Source organism: Temnothorax americanus, unplaced genomic scaffold, assembly GCF_048541705.1.
Source record: "Temnothorax americanus isolate GAGA-0224 unplaced genomic scaffold, ASM4854170v1 Scaffold8, whole genome shotgun sequence".
Classification (NCBI taxonomy): Eukaryota; Metazoa; Arthropoda; class Insecta; order Hymenoptera; family Formicidae; genus Temnothorax; species Temnothorax americanus.
In genome coordinates, this window is record NW_027509802.1 from 1,073,824 (window position 1) to 1,094,058 (window position 20,235).

The 20,235-nt window shown below is 46.5% G+C and overlaps 1 long non-coding RNA gene across 1 annotated transcript; it reads right to left on the reverse strand.

Annotated features, from left to right (window-relative positions):
* Positions 1-1,782: 1,782 nt before the first annotated feature.
* On the reverse strand, positions 1,783-18,784 carry LOC143907069 (uncharacterized). Its single transcript, XR_013259710.1, has 2 exons — positions 16,385-18,784; positions 1,783-9,463 (listed from the first exon to the last, which is right to left on the reverse strand). It is a non-coding gene; the product is annotated as an uncharacterized LOC143907069 (long non-coding RNA).
* Positions 18,785-20,235: the final 1,451 nt, after the last annotated feature.

Consider the following 20,235-nt stretch of genomic DNA (forward strand, 5'->3'; position numbering starts at 1 on the left):
AAGACGGAGCCCAATTTGATCCGCACAAGAGCCTATCTTGCACGGAGGGCGCAGTTTTCGGGAAATAAATTCGCCATCCATGCTCCAAGTGGACTCGAACCTGGTTCTTCAGATTGCGAGGCTGGCGCTCTACCACTAGACCACGCACTGCCGCCCTCGAGCGTGCTAATGATTGCATTGCATTATTGCTTTCTAAACTGGAAACTAATTAGACTTACTTTTTTTTACCACGATGCATATCGTTATCTGAAATTCTCTTGATTTTTAAAAGGGAAATAATGTATAAAAAACTTCCATGACAAATTTGTCGCGTTTTTACATTTGATCCCGCGACTGATCCCTCTTCACGATAGTATACCGATAGTACGGCAAGAATAATGAATATGCAAGCTGTCCAGACATTGAAACTATACTATAAAATGCAGATGAAACTCTTCCGCGCGTGAATCTATATTGTTTAGATGTTCAGAGAGTGAGATGCTTTCTTCTATTTCATCATATAACTTTGTACGTCATAGCAGTACCGTGTAATTGTTACGCGATTTTAAGTGAAAAGAGAGAAAAGGCTATCAGATATTTGATTTAGATATAAATATTAAACTGATCCTCAACCATTTACAATCGAAAATCCTCGAGAGCGCGAATAGACCGCCATTGTAAAACTCTCGATGACGATTGCAGGTTGATTATACGCTTCTCTGTGCGTGCATCGTCTTCGGCCCGTGTCAGAGAGAAGCCTGAGAGAGGCCATTTTCCGACACTGCCAATAAAACATCATTGACGGGCGCGCATCCGCGTTATACATCTGCAAATGCATTGGTGTACGCACGATTATACATTTGCAGATGTAGCATGGACGCGCACCAAAATGATGTTTTATCGGCAGTCGTCGGCATCGGTGTCGGAAAATGAACGTACACGTAGTAATGGCGGTGGTGTACAGGGGCTTTCGACGGTCCTACGAAAAAAGCCGGGATTGGCCGGGATAGCTTCTCTCAGGCTTCTCTCTGGTACCGCAGCCTCTCGTCTCATCGCGGAAGAGAAGAAATATATATTTTTTAAATAAATGTTTTCTTCCTACGCAAATCAGTGTAACAACAACGCGCACATATATGAAATCGTGATAATTTATCGCGCAATTTAAAATACCCCTGCGTTATAGCGTTTTTAAATATAAAGTTAAGTTTTGTAGTTGATACTCACGCAAGATGTCGCGATCTGTATGTTGCGCGAGTAGCGTCGATGCCGCAGAAATGACCTGATCTGCTCGGTTAATTAGACTTGATGAACTTATAAATCCAGCTTGCAGGTAATCAGTTAAAACACAGCTTTTTGTCGAAACAACAGTAAACTCACGATAATCGATTTAACTTTTGATACTAATGAGCATCCTTTTTAAATCGTGTAAAGAATTTAATGAGCATTGCGAAAAATATCATTCCCAAAATCATTTTTTATTCATTTCATGATTACTGTATCTTTTATACAATTTTTAGTCAATACTGACACGAATTTATCATAGTAAAATAAGTATATCTCAATGTATATAATATTAGTACAGTGTTATCGATAAGACCCATAATCGATTGTCATCGACAAATCTTCTAATCTTATTTTATTATCTCAATATATTGTCGTCGCACACAATTGAGAAAAGGATTACGTAATTTTTATCTAAAATTTACGGATCGGAAGAAATTTACGAAATTTAGGAAAATCTTAGCAATGAAAAGCAACATTAACGGTTTTCTTAAATCGATGTAATATGTTTCTTATACCTAATAAATATGTAGTTATTTTATTATTCCAACAATAAATTCAATATAATACGTTTTACAACACATATATATCACATACTCAAGAGACTTTATAAAGTTCTTATTCTCGTTGTTATAAAATTGAATATCCTCTTACAAAATCAAAGAATCAGACTGACGAATCGCAAAAAATATTTTCCGCACCTATAAACTTTACCGTCGCTTGAAAATTACTTACATTACTTACTTTATTAAGAGCGCGGATATACATTGTTTACTTTATAACGCAAAGTGTCGTTCGAACAAATGCCGCGTCATGGTCCAATATATCTACACGTGCCGTTTACGCTCTCCCACTTTTTCCGCGACGCGACGTACAACTCGTCAGAGAGTGATTAAGCGCGTATCGAGCGAAAAGTGTTTTCGACATCACAAAATTTACTTTGCTACCGATACACATGTACGCTACACCACGCGTGTCTACCAACTCGTCGACTAATCCGCGAACGATCGTGTCCCGATGGATGGCCTCCTAAAACAGTTTTTTTTTTGTCTTTTGTCTCTGTTTTTATTTCTTAATTTTCCATTTTTATCAGAATTGTACCATAAAGTTTTATTATAAAATATTCGCTGTCTTATATCGCAACGCGATTAACGTTATCTTTTTTTTTTGTTCATAGACGATGACCCCTAATGTGATTTTTTTCATTATTATATCGGCCCGCACGAATATATGCATCTCAGAGACGGCAATTAATCTCGTACGAATCTCTTGTGACACGAGGGTGCCCCTTATCTGTTAAGCACACGTGACAATTCCAACGGTGGCAATAAATTAAACCGCACGAGTAAAACCGCATATTTATCGCATGTCGTTTTTTCCGTTTCGCCTTGTAAATCCTGACTCGCGTTATGGCCGATTGATTTTCGCCACTTTTACATTCCACGGTTGCAATTTTCACGCTTCGAGCTGCGAAAGGACGATCTCTCGACACTCTCGATATATCTACTTTCCGCTGAATTTAAAATTAATTTCACAAACTTGAATCGGCATATTAATACAGAATTATAGTTGACACGGTCCCCACCTCGATTCAAAATTTAAATGTTTAATTAAATTGTAATTCAAATCGAGCATTTATATATCATCTGCAAACTAAAATTAGTTTTACGACAGGCACTTCTCAATATGGAATAGAGTTATAAAATCGTCAGTTACGACGTAATTATTTAAGTTGTCGAAATAGATCCTTTTGATATCTTAATTTTGACGTCTTGTCGTCAATCCAAGCTTTTGACGTCTTAATTTGCTTCGTCTCCTTGTCCAGCGCGATAAACACGTGGAATATATGAGCTGGAATTATAAAATCGTCAGGTTACGACGTAATTATTTCGGGGAGACGGGACTCTCCGATACAGAACCTAAGCTTTGACGTCTTAATTTCATCTCCTTGTCCGGCCGGCGCGATAAACGCACGAAGGACAAAATCGCGCGGCGCTACCGCGAGAGCGCGTAAAATCCGATATTTAACGAACGCGATCGTCGCGATTTGCATAACGACCTCGCGTTAAAATCACGGTCGTAGCGCGCGGATCTTATAAATATAACCGTTGTGTGTGCGAAAAGGTCAGATGTGCAAAACGGGAGGCGCACCGTACTTACACGAGAGAAACGCAGTGCCGCGACAAAATAAAACGGACAATAAACGGACAAAAGAGAGAGAGTGGAAAGCGGAAGTTCGGGGTGAGGTGTATCGCTCCCGCGGTCGTTTCCACTCTCGGGATCCATTACTGTCCCCGGAATCATTATGCGCCCGGGATAAATCCGAGCGTACGTCGTAATCGCGCGCACGTACACACGCACACAGGCGGCTAATCGCGATGTTCGTGTCTCGTGCCTTATTTCGCCGCGTACTCTGCCGCGCCATATGCACGAACCATCCGGCGCGAGCATACCGAAGCTTGGCGCTCGCTTTATCGCTCCATCGCGCGCGCTCGGGCCTTCTCCAAATTACCTGGCGATTTTCCTGGCTCCTTGACGGAGTCTGGAAAGGAAGGCCTCCAGAAAAGAGATCTGAAACATATCTCGTTGCAACGCGACGACCCTGCGATGGATTATGGACAAGAGTGTCCAACACACACACGCCTTATCTGAATTTTACATTTTATATATGGGTAAAATAACGCGCGTGTGAGAAATTATTTACGCGCGCGCGTACTCGAGTATTTCATTCATCTCTCTCGGTAGATATTACCTGAGTTCTCGCCGGTGCCTAAAGCGGATTTTGTAAAGGACAGGGAGGACTAGTCTACTTCTCCTGCGTCGAAATTACGTGGAATAAGGAGAGAGACACGCGACTAGAAACCAGCCGTCTCTAATTACGCGGATATACGCCACATGTGTCGGATAATTAATAAACATCGTGGCTAATTGCGAGTTATCCATATTTTACAACTAAATTTGCTATACATCAGTATAGCTAATCCTTTTTTCCCGCTTTATATTTTTGTATTTTAAAATAGCGATATGTCACACTCTCGATGCGGATCAGTCGTATTGAAACCTCCCGATCCTTCGTAAATAATTAACTAATTAATTCTTCATCATATACACGCGTATTTCCAAGCCCTAACGTTTTTTAGTCGACAATCTTAAAAATAAAAGATAAAATGAAATCAACTCGCATATTATTAGGAAATAAATAAGAGATCGAATTCGAGCAAGGCATTTTATGACCCATGCGTTGTTTTGATCAAATCGTATCCGCGTATAAGATGGCACGCCGCGCGAGAATATCGACGACGGCCGAGGAACGAGCGCGTTTTCGCACAGAGGAAACGATAAAGGGAGAAGAACGGAGGAACGCGCGGGATAAAAAGAAGGTGGGAAATAAGACTGAGCTCTGAAAGTGGAACGGGCCGTGCGCCAGTGCGGGAGATAAGCGCGGACGAGAAATGCACCGGCTGCGGCACCGCGTGATTCGTATCTTTCTCTCTCTCTCTCTCTCTCGGCTCCGCGTCGTCTTCCCCCCGCGGAGTCGCCGGAGTCCGCGCCCCGGTAGGTGCGCCCCTGACTGTCGGCCGGAGCGAGTGCAGGTGCGCGCCCGCCAGTCTGTCGCCAAGTCCCCTCTCGATGCCTCTCGAGTATTCCCCCCCCCTTTCCACCCCGCGCCGCGCCGCTCCGCAATCCCCGCCGCCGCCACTATAGCCGCCGCCGACGAGATCGCGCGCACTATGTGTGTGCATGGACCCCTCTCCGCTGCCCCCCGCCGTTCGGCCATGGCGAACAAGGTGGCAAAGGGAAGAAAGGCACGATATCGCCGGCACCTACCTTCTCGTTTTTCGGTCTTCTCTCTCGCTCTCTTTCCTCTTTTCTCTCTCTCTCTCTCTCTCTCTCTCTCTCTCTCTCTCTCTCTCTCTCTCTCTCTCTCTCTCTCTCTCTCTCTCTCTCTCTCTCTCTCTCTCTTCCTCGCTCTCTTCCTTCGTTCTCCGCGGCTCACCTGAATCCCTGCGCGCGTACGTATGTATCTACCTACATCTCGGCCGGCTTCTTGTTCTTCTCCGTTTCCACCTCCTCTTCATCTTCGATCTCGAAAAGAGAGAAATTTCCCTTTCTCTGTCTTTCTCTCTCTCTTCTCGCTCTTTTATTACGCGCTGCTATCTAAGGCCTCCCCCCCCACCGGCCCGTCTCGTTCTTCCGATTACCTCTGTCCCTCTTGCCCCGCTGGTCAGGCGCGGTACGTATTCACGTTTTTTGTTGGTCGAACGTGCGTACATACGTGCTCCCGCTGTGACTTCTTCGCGAATTTTCAGCTTAATCCTCTCGCTGCTCGCGATACGGTATTCTAACTTCGCGCTTTGTACCCCGAGCCAGTTGCATCCTCGTTCCAAGCCGACAAATAAATTTTACGTATTTCGAGATAACGGAATAACAATACTCAATTGCGAATATTGCGATACGCCCGAAGACTAATCGTAACGCTCTTTCAATTTCCATCTGGATCGCTCGTAGATTCAAGAGCGTTCGCAAGCGGTAATTCGCTGCGAGTTGGTAGCGAAGCACCAGCAGATAGGAGTAATACTAGGCTCGGCCTCTCGACAGGATCGTGTAATCTCGGTAGATAAACAGACGCGCCGCCGCACCGTGATGCGCGATAAATCGGAGAGGAATTTCTGGCAGGAGAGAAAGAGAGAGAGAGAGAGAGACCGTCGAGACCGGGTGGTCGTCGCTCGTGGGAGAGACGACGAAACTCTCATCCGGCCTCGCACGGGCTCGTACCGACCCGGTGAGACGAAGAAAAGGAACGCGAAGAAATGGCCGGGCACATCACGACGCTCGGAAACACCCGCCTCGAGCTCGGAATGCGCCTGGTTAATCCCGCGAATGCCAGCCGGGGCAGCCGGGTGCGTGGGTACCGCGTCCGCGTCCGCGTCGCGCGAAACACTTTTTTCTCTCGCGCTTCGATACCTCGTATATAAATATTCGTACAAATATTGGTAATTATTCGAGAGTCGGAATTGTCTCCTCTTTTCGGGAAGAAAACAGCCGGCTCCGATTTGCGACTTGAACAATTTTTTAATTATCCGAAATATTGCTGATGGACATTAAATACAATTTTATATTAATGGCAAAATTTATTATTATCAATGATTTCCATTGTAAAAGTGGAATCTGTTGTCATGGAAGTCATCAGAATTTTCGATTCACGCGCCAATTTTTCTACTATTGATACAACGTATAGTTATTTTCTCTTGAAATTTCTTCACACTTGTTATCACGATACTCTGCTATTGCAACCGACATAATTAATAAAATAGAGCTAGCAACGTGTCGATCGTTCTAAAATTCTCAAACGACACTGGAGCACAAATCGTCATATAATGTATTCTCTTGTGTTTTAAAGTAAGTTTTTAAGAATGAAAAGCAGATATCGCGATAACAAGTGTTTTCGTAGCGAAGAATAGAATTCGTCGATTGAATACAAGTTTTGTTTCTTTAGAAAAATTTCACGAGTCACACTTCTCTCTCGTCTGGCAGAGCTCAGCGAAATCTGACGAATAAAGTTTCAGCAAAAAACGTGACTCAATACCGCCTTAGTGACCGATCATTTCGGTCGATGAAACGACGTGTGTCCTTTAACGAGGTCGTTCCTTAAAGAAAGAAAGACACCTGGCGTCGCCGAGCGATGTCGGCATTCGTCGAGCGCGCGATCGCGAAAGTATTGACCGAAACCCTGAAACAACGGCACTTCCCTCGAAAACTTCTCCTCCGTCGAAGCTCCTTCGTCGACGTAGAGACGCGACAAAAAATCGCCCAAAAAAAATCCAGCAAAAATGACGATTCGCTTTTTCACGGCGTTTTAAGAGCGCGAAGGAGCGACTTGACCATCCGTGCGCTATAGAAAATTTTCGGGGAGCCGTTTCTTCGATACATAATTTTGTTCGTTTTTTTTTCCTTCTTTTTACAAGAATCTCTAATACATTTTGGTCACCTTGATCTCCGACCGAGCTCGGCTTGGAATTTATTGCGCCAGCGCGGGCGCGTTTGCAACGATCGCGTCACCGAGAGACGGCCGAGCATTCTTTTTCCGTCTCTCCGTCCGCGTGGCCAGGAATAAAAAACGTTCGCCCCCGTTCGCGTTCGTCCACGTTCGCGTTATACGATCCCACTTCCGTGTGCTACGCGGAATTTTGTTTCTCTCGGAAAGGTATACCGGCCCGCTTTCGGGGAGGGCGGGAGGGGGCGAGGGGGTCGAGGTCAAGCAGGGAAAAACTGCTGCGCGCGGGTTTATCGCGAGAACCCACGTCGGGTTACCCCCATTCGTAATTAATGAAACGCTTTGAAAGACACCTGTGCGACCATCTCTGCCTGCCGCACAGGTGGCTACCTGGACTGTTACGGCGATAAACCTGGTCTCGCTCAGGTGTACGGGTGCGCGCCGGCAGGTACGCCGGCACTCTATGAATCGGCAACTCGGCCGCACCGACGCGACAAAATCCCAGTCACGTGGACGGACGCTGATGTCCAATGATTTCGCGCTATCGGCACTTGTCGCGGTCGCCCGTTAATGCCTGGAAAGCGCCTCGATTCTCATTGCACATTTCGCACATTTTAGATCCGTATTACACTTCAAAAATTGTTCCCTTCGTTGATTCCAATATTTTTCCATTCAACACGTATCATAATCCTCGTGCTCTTTAAAAAAAATTAATTAACCGTTAAGATACTACATCGAGCGGAGATTCTTCGTTAGAGATTTAATATATAGGACAATATTTTCCGAAGATCGATAGGATCTTCTGGAAGAGGACCGTATATCGTCGATAAGCTGTACTTATAAGCTGTACTTTAATAACGTGTATTTATTCCTCTGGAAATCCCTCCTTCGAGAGACTTTTTTTTTTAAAGGGTCCAAGGACGTATCGCCCAAGGCGCGTTCACCGATCTTGGCAGAAATTCGAGCTCTCCCTCTCTCTTCTGTCCGACAACAAAACGATGACGAGTTGGAATCGCGTACGCGGTGAAACGAGGTAAGAACGGAAAACGGGCTCCCACGAATCCGCCCCCCCCCGCCGACGCTCATTGTAAAACTGTGTAGGAAAGATTGCGGCAGAAGGGTCGGGGGAGGAAGACGGTTTCTTGATCGTGACAGCTACAAGATCAGTTCGAGCGCGTTCTCGCGAAAAGGCCGGAAAAAATATTGGGGAAAGAAGTGCAAGTTTCCCAAATAGAATCGGCCGTACAAAATAAAGGGGTCAAAATATTAGTTGCGTCATATAAAATTGCTATTTTCGTCGAAACGTATTTTCAAAAAGATAGATCTTAATTCAAATATGCACCATCAGCATTAATAGTTTTTCTCTAATCAAATTATGTATTTCATCAGCTGCACTATCCCAGTCTGAATTTTGAAATCGTACAAGAAAAAATATTTACAATTCATATTGTTCATTTTTAAGGAAGAAATTAATGAAAGCAAAAACGGCTCGTTTAAAAGAATTTAAGAGCGCAATATGTTTATATAAATCATTATTCCATATCATCGCGGAAATCTATCAACTTTACTAATCACAATTAATTGAACACATATATTAAAATATTTATAGGTACGATGCTATAGAGTGAATTTTAGAATTAACGACAGTTGTATTAAATATATTTCTCTCCGTTGCATTTCTTTATGCTCGTAGAATCGATATTACGTATTATTTATTAAATTTTTCCCGATCAAAGAGATTGTCGCAAGTAGAAAATGCATTTTGAACAGAAGGACATATGTATCGCAAAAGAGAGACAGCTGTGAAATAATTAATGCTCTCGCGATAGCCCCGTGCGCCGCTTCGATAACAATATACAATAGGGAAGCACACGGGGGGGGGGCGAGGGCCACGCCGCGCGCAAGATTCGACCATGTGTGTGCGCAGTGCGCACTTACGGGTTCACGTAGGTTCACATACGGGCGTTTACCGCTCCACGCATCGCATGGCCGACTTATGAATGGTATCTGCACACGTTCCCACGTCACTGAATGAGCCTCGGATCCCTCACGTCCGTCCGGCGGCATATCGTAACCGCCTCTATTCCACGCGTAAATCGTCCAATTCTCATCTCGTTCCCCCTCTTCCTTCGAGGCTCTCAGCTTTCGTTCGGATATAGTGTGACCATTGAGGCGTAGATGCCCGCGCGTGATAGTGGGTCTCCGTGACTAGAAAGTATCCGAGAGATAATAATCGGGAAGAGAGGCAAACGCGCGCTCGTATTTAAAGGCGTCTAACGTTGTTTATAGCAAATCAGCTTACAACTTCGGCGACGATCGCGTACAAGTTTGCAGCAAGTCGTAATCGTCAGTCTTACGTATCAATAAACTGATAAACTAATTTAATGATATTAAGTAAGTCACGACCGACCTGATGACAATCGAGTAAACGGGAAATGTGCCAATATGCGCTCGGCTTGGATCTCGTGCAATATTTTTCGCGTGAATCTATGTACAATTCAACCTTTCGCGCAGAAGAAAAAGAATTGTCAAATCAAAGTTTACATACCGTAATAGATATACGCGATCTATAATCTTCAACTTTTTTCTCGGTTGAATTATAAATGATTTTATTTAAGCAAATTTTCGTTTAACGCAATACAATCTTGTTTCAAGATATCCACGTTGAAACTATAACATTTTCAAATCAAGAGTATCCTTTTTGTGCCCGCGTGTTTATTTCTACTTCTATCCTCGGAGAATTCTAATCGAGTTTACGAGCCGTCTTGATTTTTAATTCTCTCGATCGCGGACCCCCCTGCGTGTCTCGAGCTAAGCGAAACGCGACGCAATCGCGGTCGCGTCATCAAACACGCATACGTCGGCCTCGACGGGAAACAGGTGTCGGGTCGGCTCGTAGAAGCCGTTGCTACGGCGCGGCGGCCGCGGCCGGCCGGCTTAGATTGCGGCACTGACAGAGACGCACCGGACGGACGGACGGACGACGGACACCTGCGCGCCGCTGATTGCACGTAAGATCGACGGTACCCTACCTGCCCCGGCTACCCCCCGGCGCGGCGGCGCTCTTCTCCGTGGCCCCCGTGGGCCGTGTGTGCGACTCGACGCATCGCGATACTCTCGCGATCGATCCTCCCACGGAACGCGGAGGAGCGGAACCCCAAGGATGTTACCCACGTACGCGGCACGCACTCGCGTTGCGAGATAAGGAGAGAATCAGAATTGTTCAGAAGTCGGAGAAAAGAGCCGAAGGAGAGCGGCGGGGAGAGAAAACCGCTGCTTAAAATGGAATGGGCAATAATGGCGAACGTTCGGGGCAGAAAGAAAGAAAGAGACAGAGAGAAAAGGAGCGGCAGAGGGACACACCGCCATGGGTCGCCGCACGCACGGAGCGGAGACGCACGCATTTCGCGCCACGAAACACGCGGTCGATCCGCATTGCCGAGAGAAAAAGAAGAAAACCGGCGTCGGAAAGAAACAGTTCGACAAAATGGGGAGAGGATGAGGGAGAGGGAAAGGGTGAGGGAGAGAGACCAATGCCTTTGAGAGACGAGGTCGAGGGAGCGCGACGGAGAAAAAGAAGGAGCGAGCGAGAGAGAGAGAGAGAGACGCGCGACGAGGACGGACGAAGCGGCTTGAAACGCAACGAATCGGAGAAGGACGACGAGATTGGGTTATGTCGGAGGCGCCGTGATTCAACCGAACGCGCAGGTGTGCCGCAGACTGGCCGGCGCCTCTCTGGAATGCAGGCCCCCCTCGGTCCCCCTCCCTCATTCTTCCTCTTCTCGCCTCCCCCGTCGCCGTCGGTCGGGCCGGGTCCCTCCGCGCTGCCCTCTCTCGCGCGTCCCCCTTCCCTATACCCCCAATCGTTCCACACTCCGCGTACTCCGAGCTCCCTACGGGCCCCACCGCCGCGCCGTGGTACCCGCGCCCCGCGCGACTTCAACCATCTCTCCGCACCACTACCATCGCCAATTACGGCACGCAAGCGCAAGTGCGAGCGCACGGGCGAGAGCGAGGCTTATGACGTTCTTGCGTGTGGGAAATGCGCGCGCGCGCGAAGCTGTGTGGCTGTGTGCGCGCGCGCGTATGCGCGCCCCGACGACGCTACGTCACGTCCTCTCCATGGCAATCAGTGCAGCTGGCCACCAACGCGTTCCCACGGGGCCAAACCGACCAGGCCGGCTAGCCTCGGTCACCTTTGCGCGCGAGAGCTCGCCTCTTACCTGTCCCTCACTCTTTCTCTTTTTCTCGATCTTTCTCCCGTTGCTCCTCCGAGCCACTCGGTTTCCTCTTCCTCTTCTTTTTTCCATGGCTCGTCCTTTCTTCCCGCCCGCCCCTTTGTACCTTCCCGCGTCGCTCCGCGAAGATTATGCTCCCTGTGCCCGCGAGCGATGTTTCAATACCTTCGGAAATCGCTACGGCATACCTCGAGACAACGAAGGAGCGAGGCGGGGGAGAGGGTCTCTTAAAATGTATAAACTCATTAAAATAAAACCAACACCGTTGAAAACCGCGGTTGCCGCCGTCGCGAAAATGGAGCTTCCACGCACGCACGAAGCGCTCGCTTTTGGTTTTAAACTTAGAAACCGTTCCAACGCGATCAAATCTGTTTCGTGTCTGAAATAAATTTGGTAATGGACCTCGCGGGGAGAAAAGGGAGAAAAATTTCTCGTTGGCACAGAAGAACTTTTGTGTGTACTCGACGCTGCGGTGTGTTCCGGCGCGTCGGACGGAAAGCGGTGTCGAATAACTCTCACGGGTGGCCGCTGGGTGGCATTTCTGGACTTTTTCACGCGACTCGCCTAGTTTTAGAAACACGAGAGCCACACAACGAGGCTCGTTGCTCGAGAATTATGGCGACAGGGGTTACGGGGTACCGCTGTAATCAATGAGGGTACCGTAATCATAATCCGATCTTTACGACCGCGGAGTCACGATTTTTCGACTGAAACAATGGTGGCTTTCAAAGAGTTTTTGCCCTAAAAAATTCCACTATTTTTTCCCTCGTCTGTACAACTCTTTTCCAATACTTGGTTGAAAACGGGAAAGAAGAAATTTTCCAGGTGAGAGAGAGAGAGAGAGAGAGAGAGAGAGAGAGAGAGAGAGAGAGAGAGAGAGAGAGAGAGAGAGAGAGAGAGAGAGAAGACCCAGGCACCGGCTCGAAGCAGGTGTCTTATTTCTACGATATTCCGAGTCTCCGTGGTATTCCAGAACGACTCTGCCTATACACATTGTGGAGAACATGCCTCTCTATTATCTGCAATCGATGGTTATAACGGTGCCCGTTGAAAACCCCCCCGGTTTTCGGTATTTCGGTTAATACCACACACAGGGTGCCGCGCCGGCACGAAGTAGCCGAGTTTCCACACACACACACACACACACAACGAACAATGTACCGCTCTCCCTCGTCTCTCACCCGTGTTCGAGGGCACCTGAAAAATACCAGATGGATCTCGTATTTCTGCCGAAGATGGCAGGATGGTCCCGGAGGAGAGCCTGAAATTCCCCCGAAATACGGATTAATACCAATAATACCCTCGGTACAGCTTTATCCCCCCCCCCCATCGGAAATGCAAGGACGTTCGCTCGATTTTGCAACGATTTATATATTTTACGATTTCCTTCTCGATCTTTTTTCGCGCGTAGGAATAAATTCGAGATGAGATACGTGAACAGATCATACTAGAGTCACTATCACAAGATACAGCAATATAATAGTTCCTGTTGCGCCTTAATATATTTTTTTTATAATAATGATGTTTTTAAAATGTCAAAATATATGTTTTTTTACGATTCACTTTATTTGTCATGTAAGATACGTGTAAAAGTACAAACACATTTTTCGTATAGTTGTTAAGGAATTCGAGAATAATCCTTTTAACTTTTAAAAGGATTAAAGCACGAAAGAACCGTAAGAGATAAGACGAACGTAATTATATATTTAAAATTGTTTCCGGTTAAAAGGGGTATAGCACAATTGAGAACGTAGGACTTGAAGAATAATTAAATTGCGCTTACACGCTGTGTAACGTGTGACTTGAAATTTTTCAGCTCGCGCGCAGCATTCTTTTACGATCGCGACGTGTAGACGCGGCGTGGAATTCTAGACGGCCGTTTCCTGTGAAAGTTGCAAAATGGATGAATAACACCAATCTCTGGTGACGAGCGAGTGCTCCAGATCGCATGACGACGACGACGGAGGACGAGGACGAGATACACCTCGAGAAACGGGTCAAGATGTTTCTCGCCCCGTTAATGACTCGCGCCGCATGTGCATGCACGTATGCACGCCGCCGTGCCGCGCCGTGCCGCGGCATTAAAATACCAGAGGATTCCGGGTATTTTAAAAACGGATGACGAGGTAGTATTTTCGCAGTGCGAACGCGGTTTGAACAGCTGCGCAAATAATGGATCCACGCGCTTCCTCGGTTCGCGATTTCTGTCCCCGGCTCACGTTCCGCATTGCCATTTTATCGCCGGTCCCACCGAGAGAGCGAGAGAAAGAGCAAACGTCCAAACGCTGTCACGACAATTCCATCGCTTGCCGAATCGATATATGCATTTCAGATTGGTCACGGTGGGCAAGTGGAACGATCGTATTCGCGGGTATAATTTACAATATTTACGTCGAAGGCAAAGAGCAGCGGACCAATGACGTTACTCGCAATCTTTCAGTGCTTTTTAACTCGTTTAGTTCTTAATAATGTACACATTATACATGTTCTCACCCTCGTGTGTTCTTTTATATAATTTATGATTTATTTACTCTACTTTGCACTCTTGAGGCTTAAGTGAATAAACAGTAATATGCATTGCACACACGCGTAATACACGCACGCGATACACGAATGAAACAAATAATACGTAGGTACGGCACATTTCCAACGCTCGTTGTTTTACCAGTTGAAAGAACCGAAATACCGATGACGATCTCGCTTCGATTTTCAAACCTCTACTATTTCTTTCGCTATGCCGAATCCTCTGCATGATGAAGGATTGTATTTTCCTTTCGAGGCGCGCTTTATCAAGATACGACGGTACTCGCAATTAGCGCCATAATACTCCGTTCGACGAACAGAGATTGTACATAGGAAGGCGAATAGATAAATGAGAAGGAAGGAGCGAGATATGAGGGTTTAACGAGAGAAAGAGTGCGCCAGACGAGGCAAGCGTGAGCGTATGGTTATAGCCGTCTCTCTCTCCTTCTCTTTCTCCCCCTCATCACCCTCTCTCGTTCACCATGCCTCTTCCTGATACGATGTTACAGTCTTGTGGGCAGCCGGGGATCGGGAGAGTCGCCCCACAGCTAACACGTGCAAGGCGCACGTGCACTCCGAAAGAGAGACCGACCACTCTAGCCGCTGGCGCACAATCATCGGATGCCAAGATACACTCCACGGAATAATTTTCGATGGGGCACTCCCATGTGTGTGCGCGTATGTGTGGGTGTGTGCATGTGTGTGTCTTCCTCCTTCTCTCTCTTCTACTTCTTCTTCTTCTGCTTCTTCTTCTTGCGGTCAGGCAAAATCGAAAAAAAAAAAAGAAGATCCGCCGCGAAGGCGAACGAGCGTTGTACTTAACATCACCTCGTCATCGATTCGCCGGCGAATAACGCGATAAATAATCGCCCGTGTCCTTCGCCGTTCATCGAACGATGACGCGCTCCAAAAAGTACGCGCGATTTCACCTTTCCAGACGCGTATATAGGACTGCGTTCGGATTCCCCGCCCGAGTGCTAAAAATTCTATAGTATATGTTAAACGCGCTATAGATTTTCAGCACCCACAGGTGGGGAATGAGGAATCGGAACGCATCCCATGATGTAAGAAAGTTTTTGGCAAAAAAAAAAGAAAAGAATGGTTGTTTCGTGCCATGCGAGAATATTTGCGCGGAAATTCGAGCAATTGGACTACGAAATCGTATTCGTTGAGAGATCGAATAAGATATCGAATTGACGACGGGAAACGTTATTTCGTAACGCGTCCGTTACGCACGGAAAAGAAGAAACCTCGTGCCATGGAATCAGGTTTATCAGTTCTCGCATTGCGCTGTTAAACTTCCTGCCCGTCGCGGCGTCGCGTCCGTCTCGACGAATCGCGATCTCGCATCATAACCGGCGAGCTATCTATCTAATCTTATTTAAGTCGCCTCGATTGATCCGCAATCAAGATAATCGTGTTTTGATCGAAGTAAGCGGTGTGTTTACGCTCGATTCTACGTACAATTGCACTAACGACTACGCGCGTACGCGTAAAGCCGACAAATCGCAAAGATTAAGAAACCAGACAGTCGTAAATCAAGTACTTATCTATACAAAAAAAAAAAGAGTATTCCTGATTTAAAAATATTTTTAGCTTCAACGTGAAAACTTGAAATCTCGAAGTGAGATTATATATTGCGTTAAACGAGGAAAACTTGCTTGCATAAAGTCACGTTACATAGTTCAACCAAGAAAACAAGTTGAAATGAAAAGTTGAAATTCTTATAAGAAGATTATAGAATGTTACGTATGTGTACGAAACAAATGAACGCGTTAATTTAAGTGTTATAAGTTTTTTATTTGACGCTTCTTTTTTCTCTGTGCAAGACATCTATGTGTGTCCAATGGTCTATTTAAAAAAAATGTTCCGTCCTAAGGAGAACAGAAAAGTCAAAATAATGTCGATGTGACGTTATTTCAGACAAAAGTATAACATAAATTTGTCAATAGGTATATGACAAACTGACGTCATTTTAACTTTCCGTTCTCCTTGGGATATTATTTGTCATTCTCACCTCGTCGTTCTTCATAAACGCGCTCTTTTTTCCTTTCGCAATTTACGCGGTTGCAAACGAATATCCGCGTTTATTCGAACACGGCAAAGGTGAAGGGAAAGAAGGGAGGGAGGGGAACGACACTACGCGTGGGATTAATATGCAGAAGAGCGCGGCGCGGGTCAAATCGGGGCCGTGGCTCGCATCTCAAAGGGTTTTAACTCTCGGAACCCCCCCGTCGGTTTCCCCCCTGCAATTTTCTATGCGGCGCACGCACGGCGGCGCTCCGCAAATTTATTCGTGAGAATGTATACGACATGCGCGCGCGAGACGTGGACGAGCGTGCCTGCTTATACCTATATCACCACCTACCTATGCGGGCCATCGGATGATCGGATGGAAACGGATGCGGCCGCGCGGCAAGAACAGGAAGCGCGCGATTATACGCTCCTCTCGGCTCGGCTCACCTCGGACTTCGCGTTCCCCGGCGTTGCGTGTAGCGCGGCAGCTGTGCCGGGAGCGGGAGCGGGGAGCGGGAGAGACGCGCCACCATCGCGCCGCGATCGCACGTCGCCGTCCCGATTTCGAGAAAGGGACACAGGGCGAGACGACGATTATTATAGGTACCTACCGACGCTTTTTCTCCGCGTCCCGCGGCAACGGCGACGGCGGTCGCGACGTCGCGCTCGACTCCGCCGAGTCACCGCTGATAAGTTTCCGTTCGACGTAGCGACGTGCGATCTTCGAAGGAGCGCGATCATCGTTGGTTTGAAACGGGCTAGCGAACTCGGCGAAAATATCGAAGTAATTATACTTCCGATAATTAAATCTCGATTAAAAAGGAAACTCTTCGTTGGTTTTTATCGTTAACGAGAGTAGCTCGACAAAATTCTACGTTTAATGCATATATACTCAATCATTTCGAATTAGAACATATTAATTGCAGGATATGGGATACAGGTAGCAGAGCTTCGAGATTTGAGAGATGTAGGAATTGGTGCCTAAAGTCCAAGATTCGATGTTAACCCTTCGCAGACCACGTGGGGCTTTCAAGACCCACTCGATATTTCAATTTCGAATTTTACGGTGATTTTACGGGCTCATAAAAAAACCTAAACAAGAATCAAGCACGTATAACGGTATAAATAGATTCTTAAAACCTTCGAAAGTATACTTGAATTTTTTCATATTTTTTATGGCACCATTACAGCTTAGAAGAAAATCTTAACTAGGCATAAAAGACCCAGGTGTTCGACGAAAGTAGTAGAATTATATGTGTTCCGCGGAGAGTTAAAGAGACCTCGGACATTGATACAAGATATCGTGATTTACGATAGAATCGTTAAATCTAATACGTAAGATATTTAGTCTTTCTATAAAGACAGTTATATATATAATAAAATAAAAACTTGACGAAGAATAACGTTACCTTAATTAAATAAAAATCAAGAATTCTGAAGTAAAACGTACACCCGCACGCACAGATTCTCCTTACGAATTGGATTACGTAACTGTAACATATTTATTCGTTCGACGTATAGAATTTATCGTAGATTGGTGGAGCAAATACAACGCTCAACAATTTCTCACGATTGGATCTCTCGCCGACGATAATCTCCCTTATCAAATATACGTGGAAGTGACTCGAGAAGACGATGCCGAACGTCGATTATCGAGCCCGATCCAGTTGTACTTCGATAGAGCTTTTGGGTACGCTTGAACCGAGAAACACAGGGCGATAACGTTAAAATCGGGCGTTATCGCGCCGGACGATAAGATTTGTCTTACAATTAGCTACGTGCAGGCGTAAAGTGCGAGATGAGTACGGACGAACGGATCGACACCCGGTCGATCGATCTCAACGATTCACACTTCCTTCGGTGATTCATTAGAACCTGAATTCTCGACTCCAAGTTTCTATATGTAACTCCGAGGCTTCTTTCGGCAGGAACACAGCTGCTAGGAATTATTCGCCATATGTGCGCGAGAATACGCACGAGTGCTCCGCGGCTCTGGTTAAATGTCGAATTTCCGAGCTTTGTTTTTAACAATCTATTTTTTTTTCTACGATTGGAGGTCTGAGGAATTGTCGTCGTCAACATTTTTTGACACAACGTTAGAACAACCGTCTGAAATTTTTATTCCGATGTATCGTGGGTTTTTATCGTTTGTTTATCTCAAGTTCGTTGTTCGTCATAATTTTATCGTTTTAGAATTTTTACACATATTTAGAAAATAGAAAATTATACTTGGAAAATACTTAGAAAAAAATATAGATACTTATATGCATTTTTATATCTATCGTATATGGGGAAATTTTTAATTTATTTTGTTCCAAGAATGTTTCGAAATTGGACCACGTGTTGCGGATATTTAAATTTCGGACTTGTCGGAATCATTTTGTTTCTTCCGAAACAAATATATGTACGTGGGAATACAAATACGAGAATTTCAACGTACAACGCCGACGGGCTAATCTTACCTCGCGACGTTACGGCGTTAGCGGCGGATTAACATTTCCGATATTAATTAAGCGGTTTCGCGGGCGATACGGCGCGGCGCGGCGCGGCGCGGCGCCAAAGGCGTCGGACGAACGAACGAACGAACGAGTCTCGGACAGCCCCGTGCGGGGATCTCGATGAAAAGTATCGGTAAATTCTCTCGATAGTATACAGGCGATAGCGTGCCGCGTGGCGCGTTTCCTCGGTTTATTTATTCCCGGGGGTCAAGGGAACTTCGTTTCTTAAACACCGGGGTCAAGGAGTCAATGAGATCCGGTTGCTCAGGTATGTAACCGCGCAAGTGTTTGCCCGCCGAGTCTCACGGGCGTTTCGCGTTCGGTTTTATTCCCTGTAATTTTCCACGGGATTGTTCCTCGCGAGCGTCTCCTCCTCCTCCTCCTCCTCCTCCTCCTCCGCCACTTCCTCCGAGAGAGGGAGAGAGAGAGAGACCTCGTCAACAACGACGGCCGCGAAATTGTCGTCGCCGTTCCGAATAACGATCGTCGCGATAATATCCGTGAACGGCCATCTTTTTGCGCGCCGGCAATATAGGTGTGACTCGACTCTTTTTATCCTTATCAGCCACGTCGACGAGGAAGAAACCGCGAGCCGTCGGACGACATTGCGAAAGAACGTCATATTTTTTGCCACTATTTTATGGAGTCGCGCGCGCGCGCGATATCGGACAAATAAGTCGACGCGTGTTTTTCGCTCGCCCGCGATAGTAATAAGCTCGCTCGCCTTTTTTTTTTCCTTATCTGTGCTTATCGACGCGAAGAGGAACGCGTTAGCCGTTAGAAAATGCCGCGAGTGTTATTTATTTTATACATGGATGACGAATAAGACGGGAAATTTTTACTCTCAACGATAGTAAGATTCGCTTCTTCGGTCAGACTTTCCAGTTTCCTCGAACTAGTTTATATCAATTGGATCACGCGTACGATATAGCGATAAAAACACACATTTTCCAATTACTACGATACCGCCCGCATCGTCTGGAGGTGATTCGTACCAGATTGAAATATCACGAACATAAAGAGATATCGACCGGAGTTGGTGGAACAAGTCTGTCCTCTTAGCCGTAAATTGCCGCGTAAAATTTCGGCGCAATTAAAACGATAAGTTCCTGATATAATATCAGGCTTCCGGATGTGCTTTCCTTGGAAGACTCTGATCGACGACGTTATTTCGAGCCGCGCGGAGGTCGCGGTTTAATCTAAAGAGATTCGATGATTTATTAGCCACTAACGTAAGTACACATCGATAAGACTCGGCGCGGTTATTTGGGGATCTCGCTCGAGAGAGAGAGACGGACAAGGGGAGAGAGAGAGAGCTTTTCATGCAGCTGCGGCGTGGATCGCGCGAGTATCTCGCGAGCGGTTGTCAATGATTCCGCGCGTCCACCCCGCCGTCTTCAATTGTCTCCGCAGGCCGCTTCGCTTCCTCGGACGAGTCCCGGAGTCCCGGGGCGCGCATGTCGACGTCGCCTGGAAATTCTACGAAGCGTGTCGCCGCTAGTCCGGTCGACTCTCTCTCTCTCTCTCTCTCTCTCTCTCTCTCTCTCTCTCTCTCTCTCTCTCTCTCTCTCTCTCTCTCTCTCTCTCTCTCTCTCTCTCTCTTCGTCTATCGAGCGGCCGGCCGGCCGGCCGGCGCAGCCACCTCTCCGTTTTTATTTAACTCGTCCGTAGCGCCGGACATCGGGCGGGTTCTCGTCTTCGCACA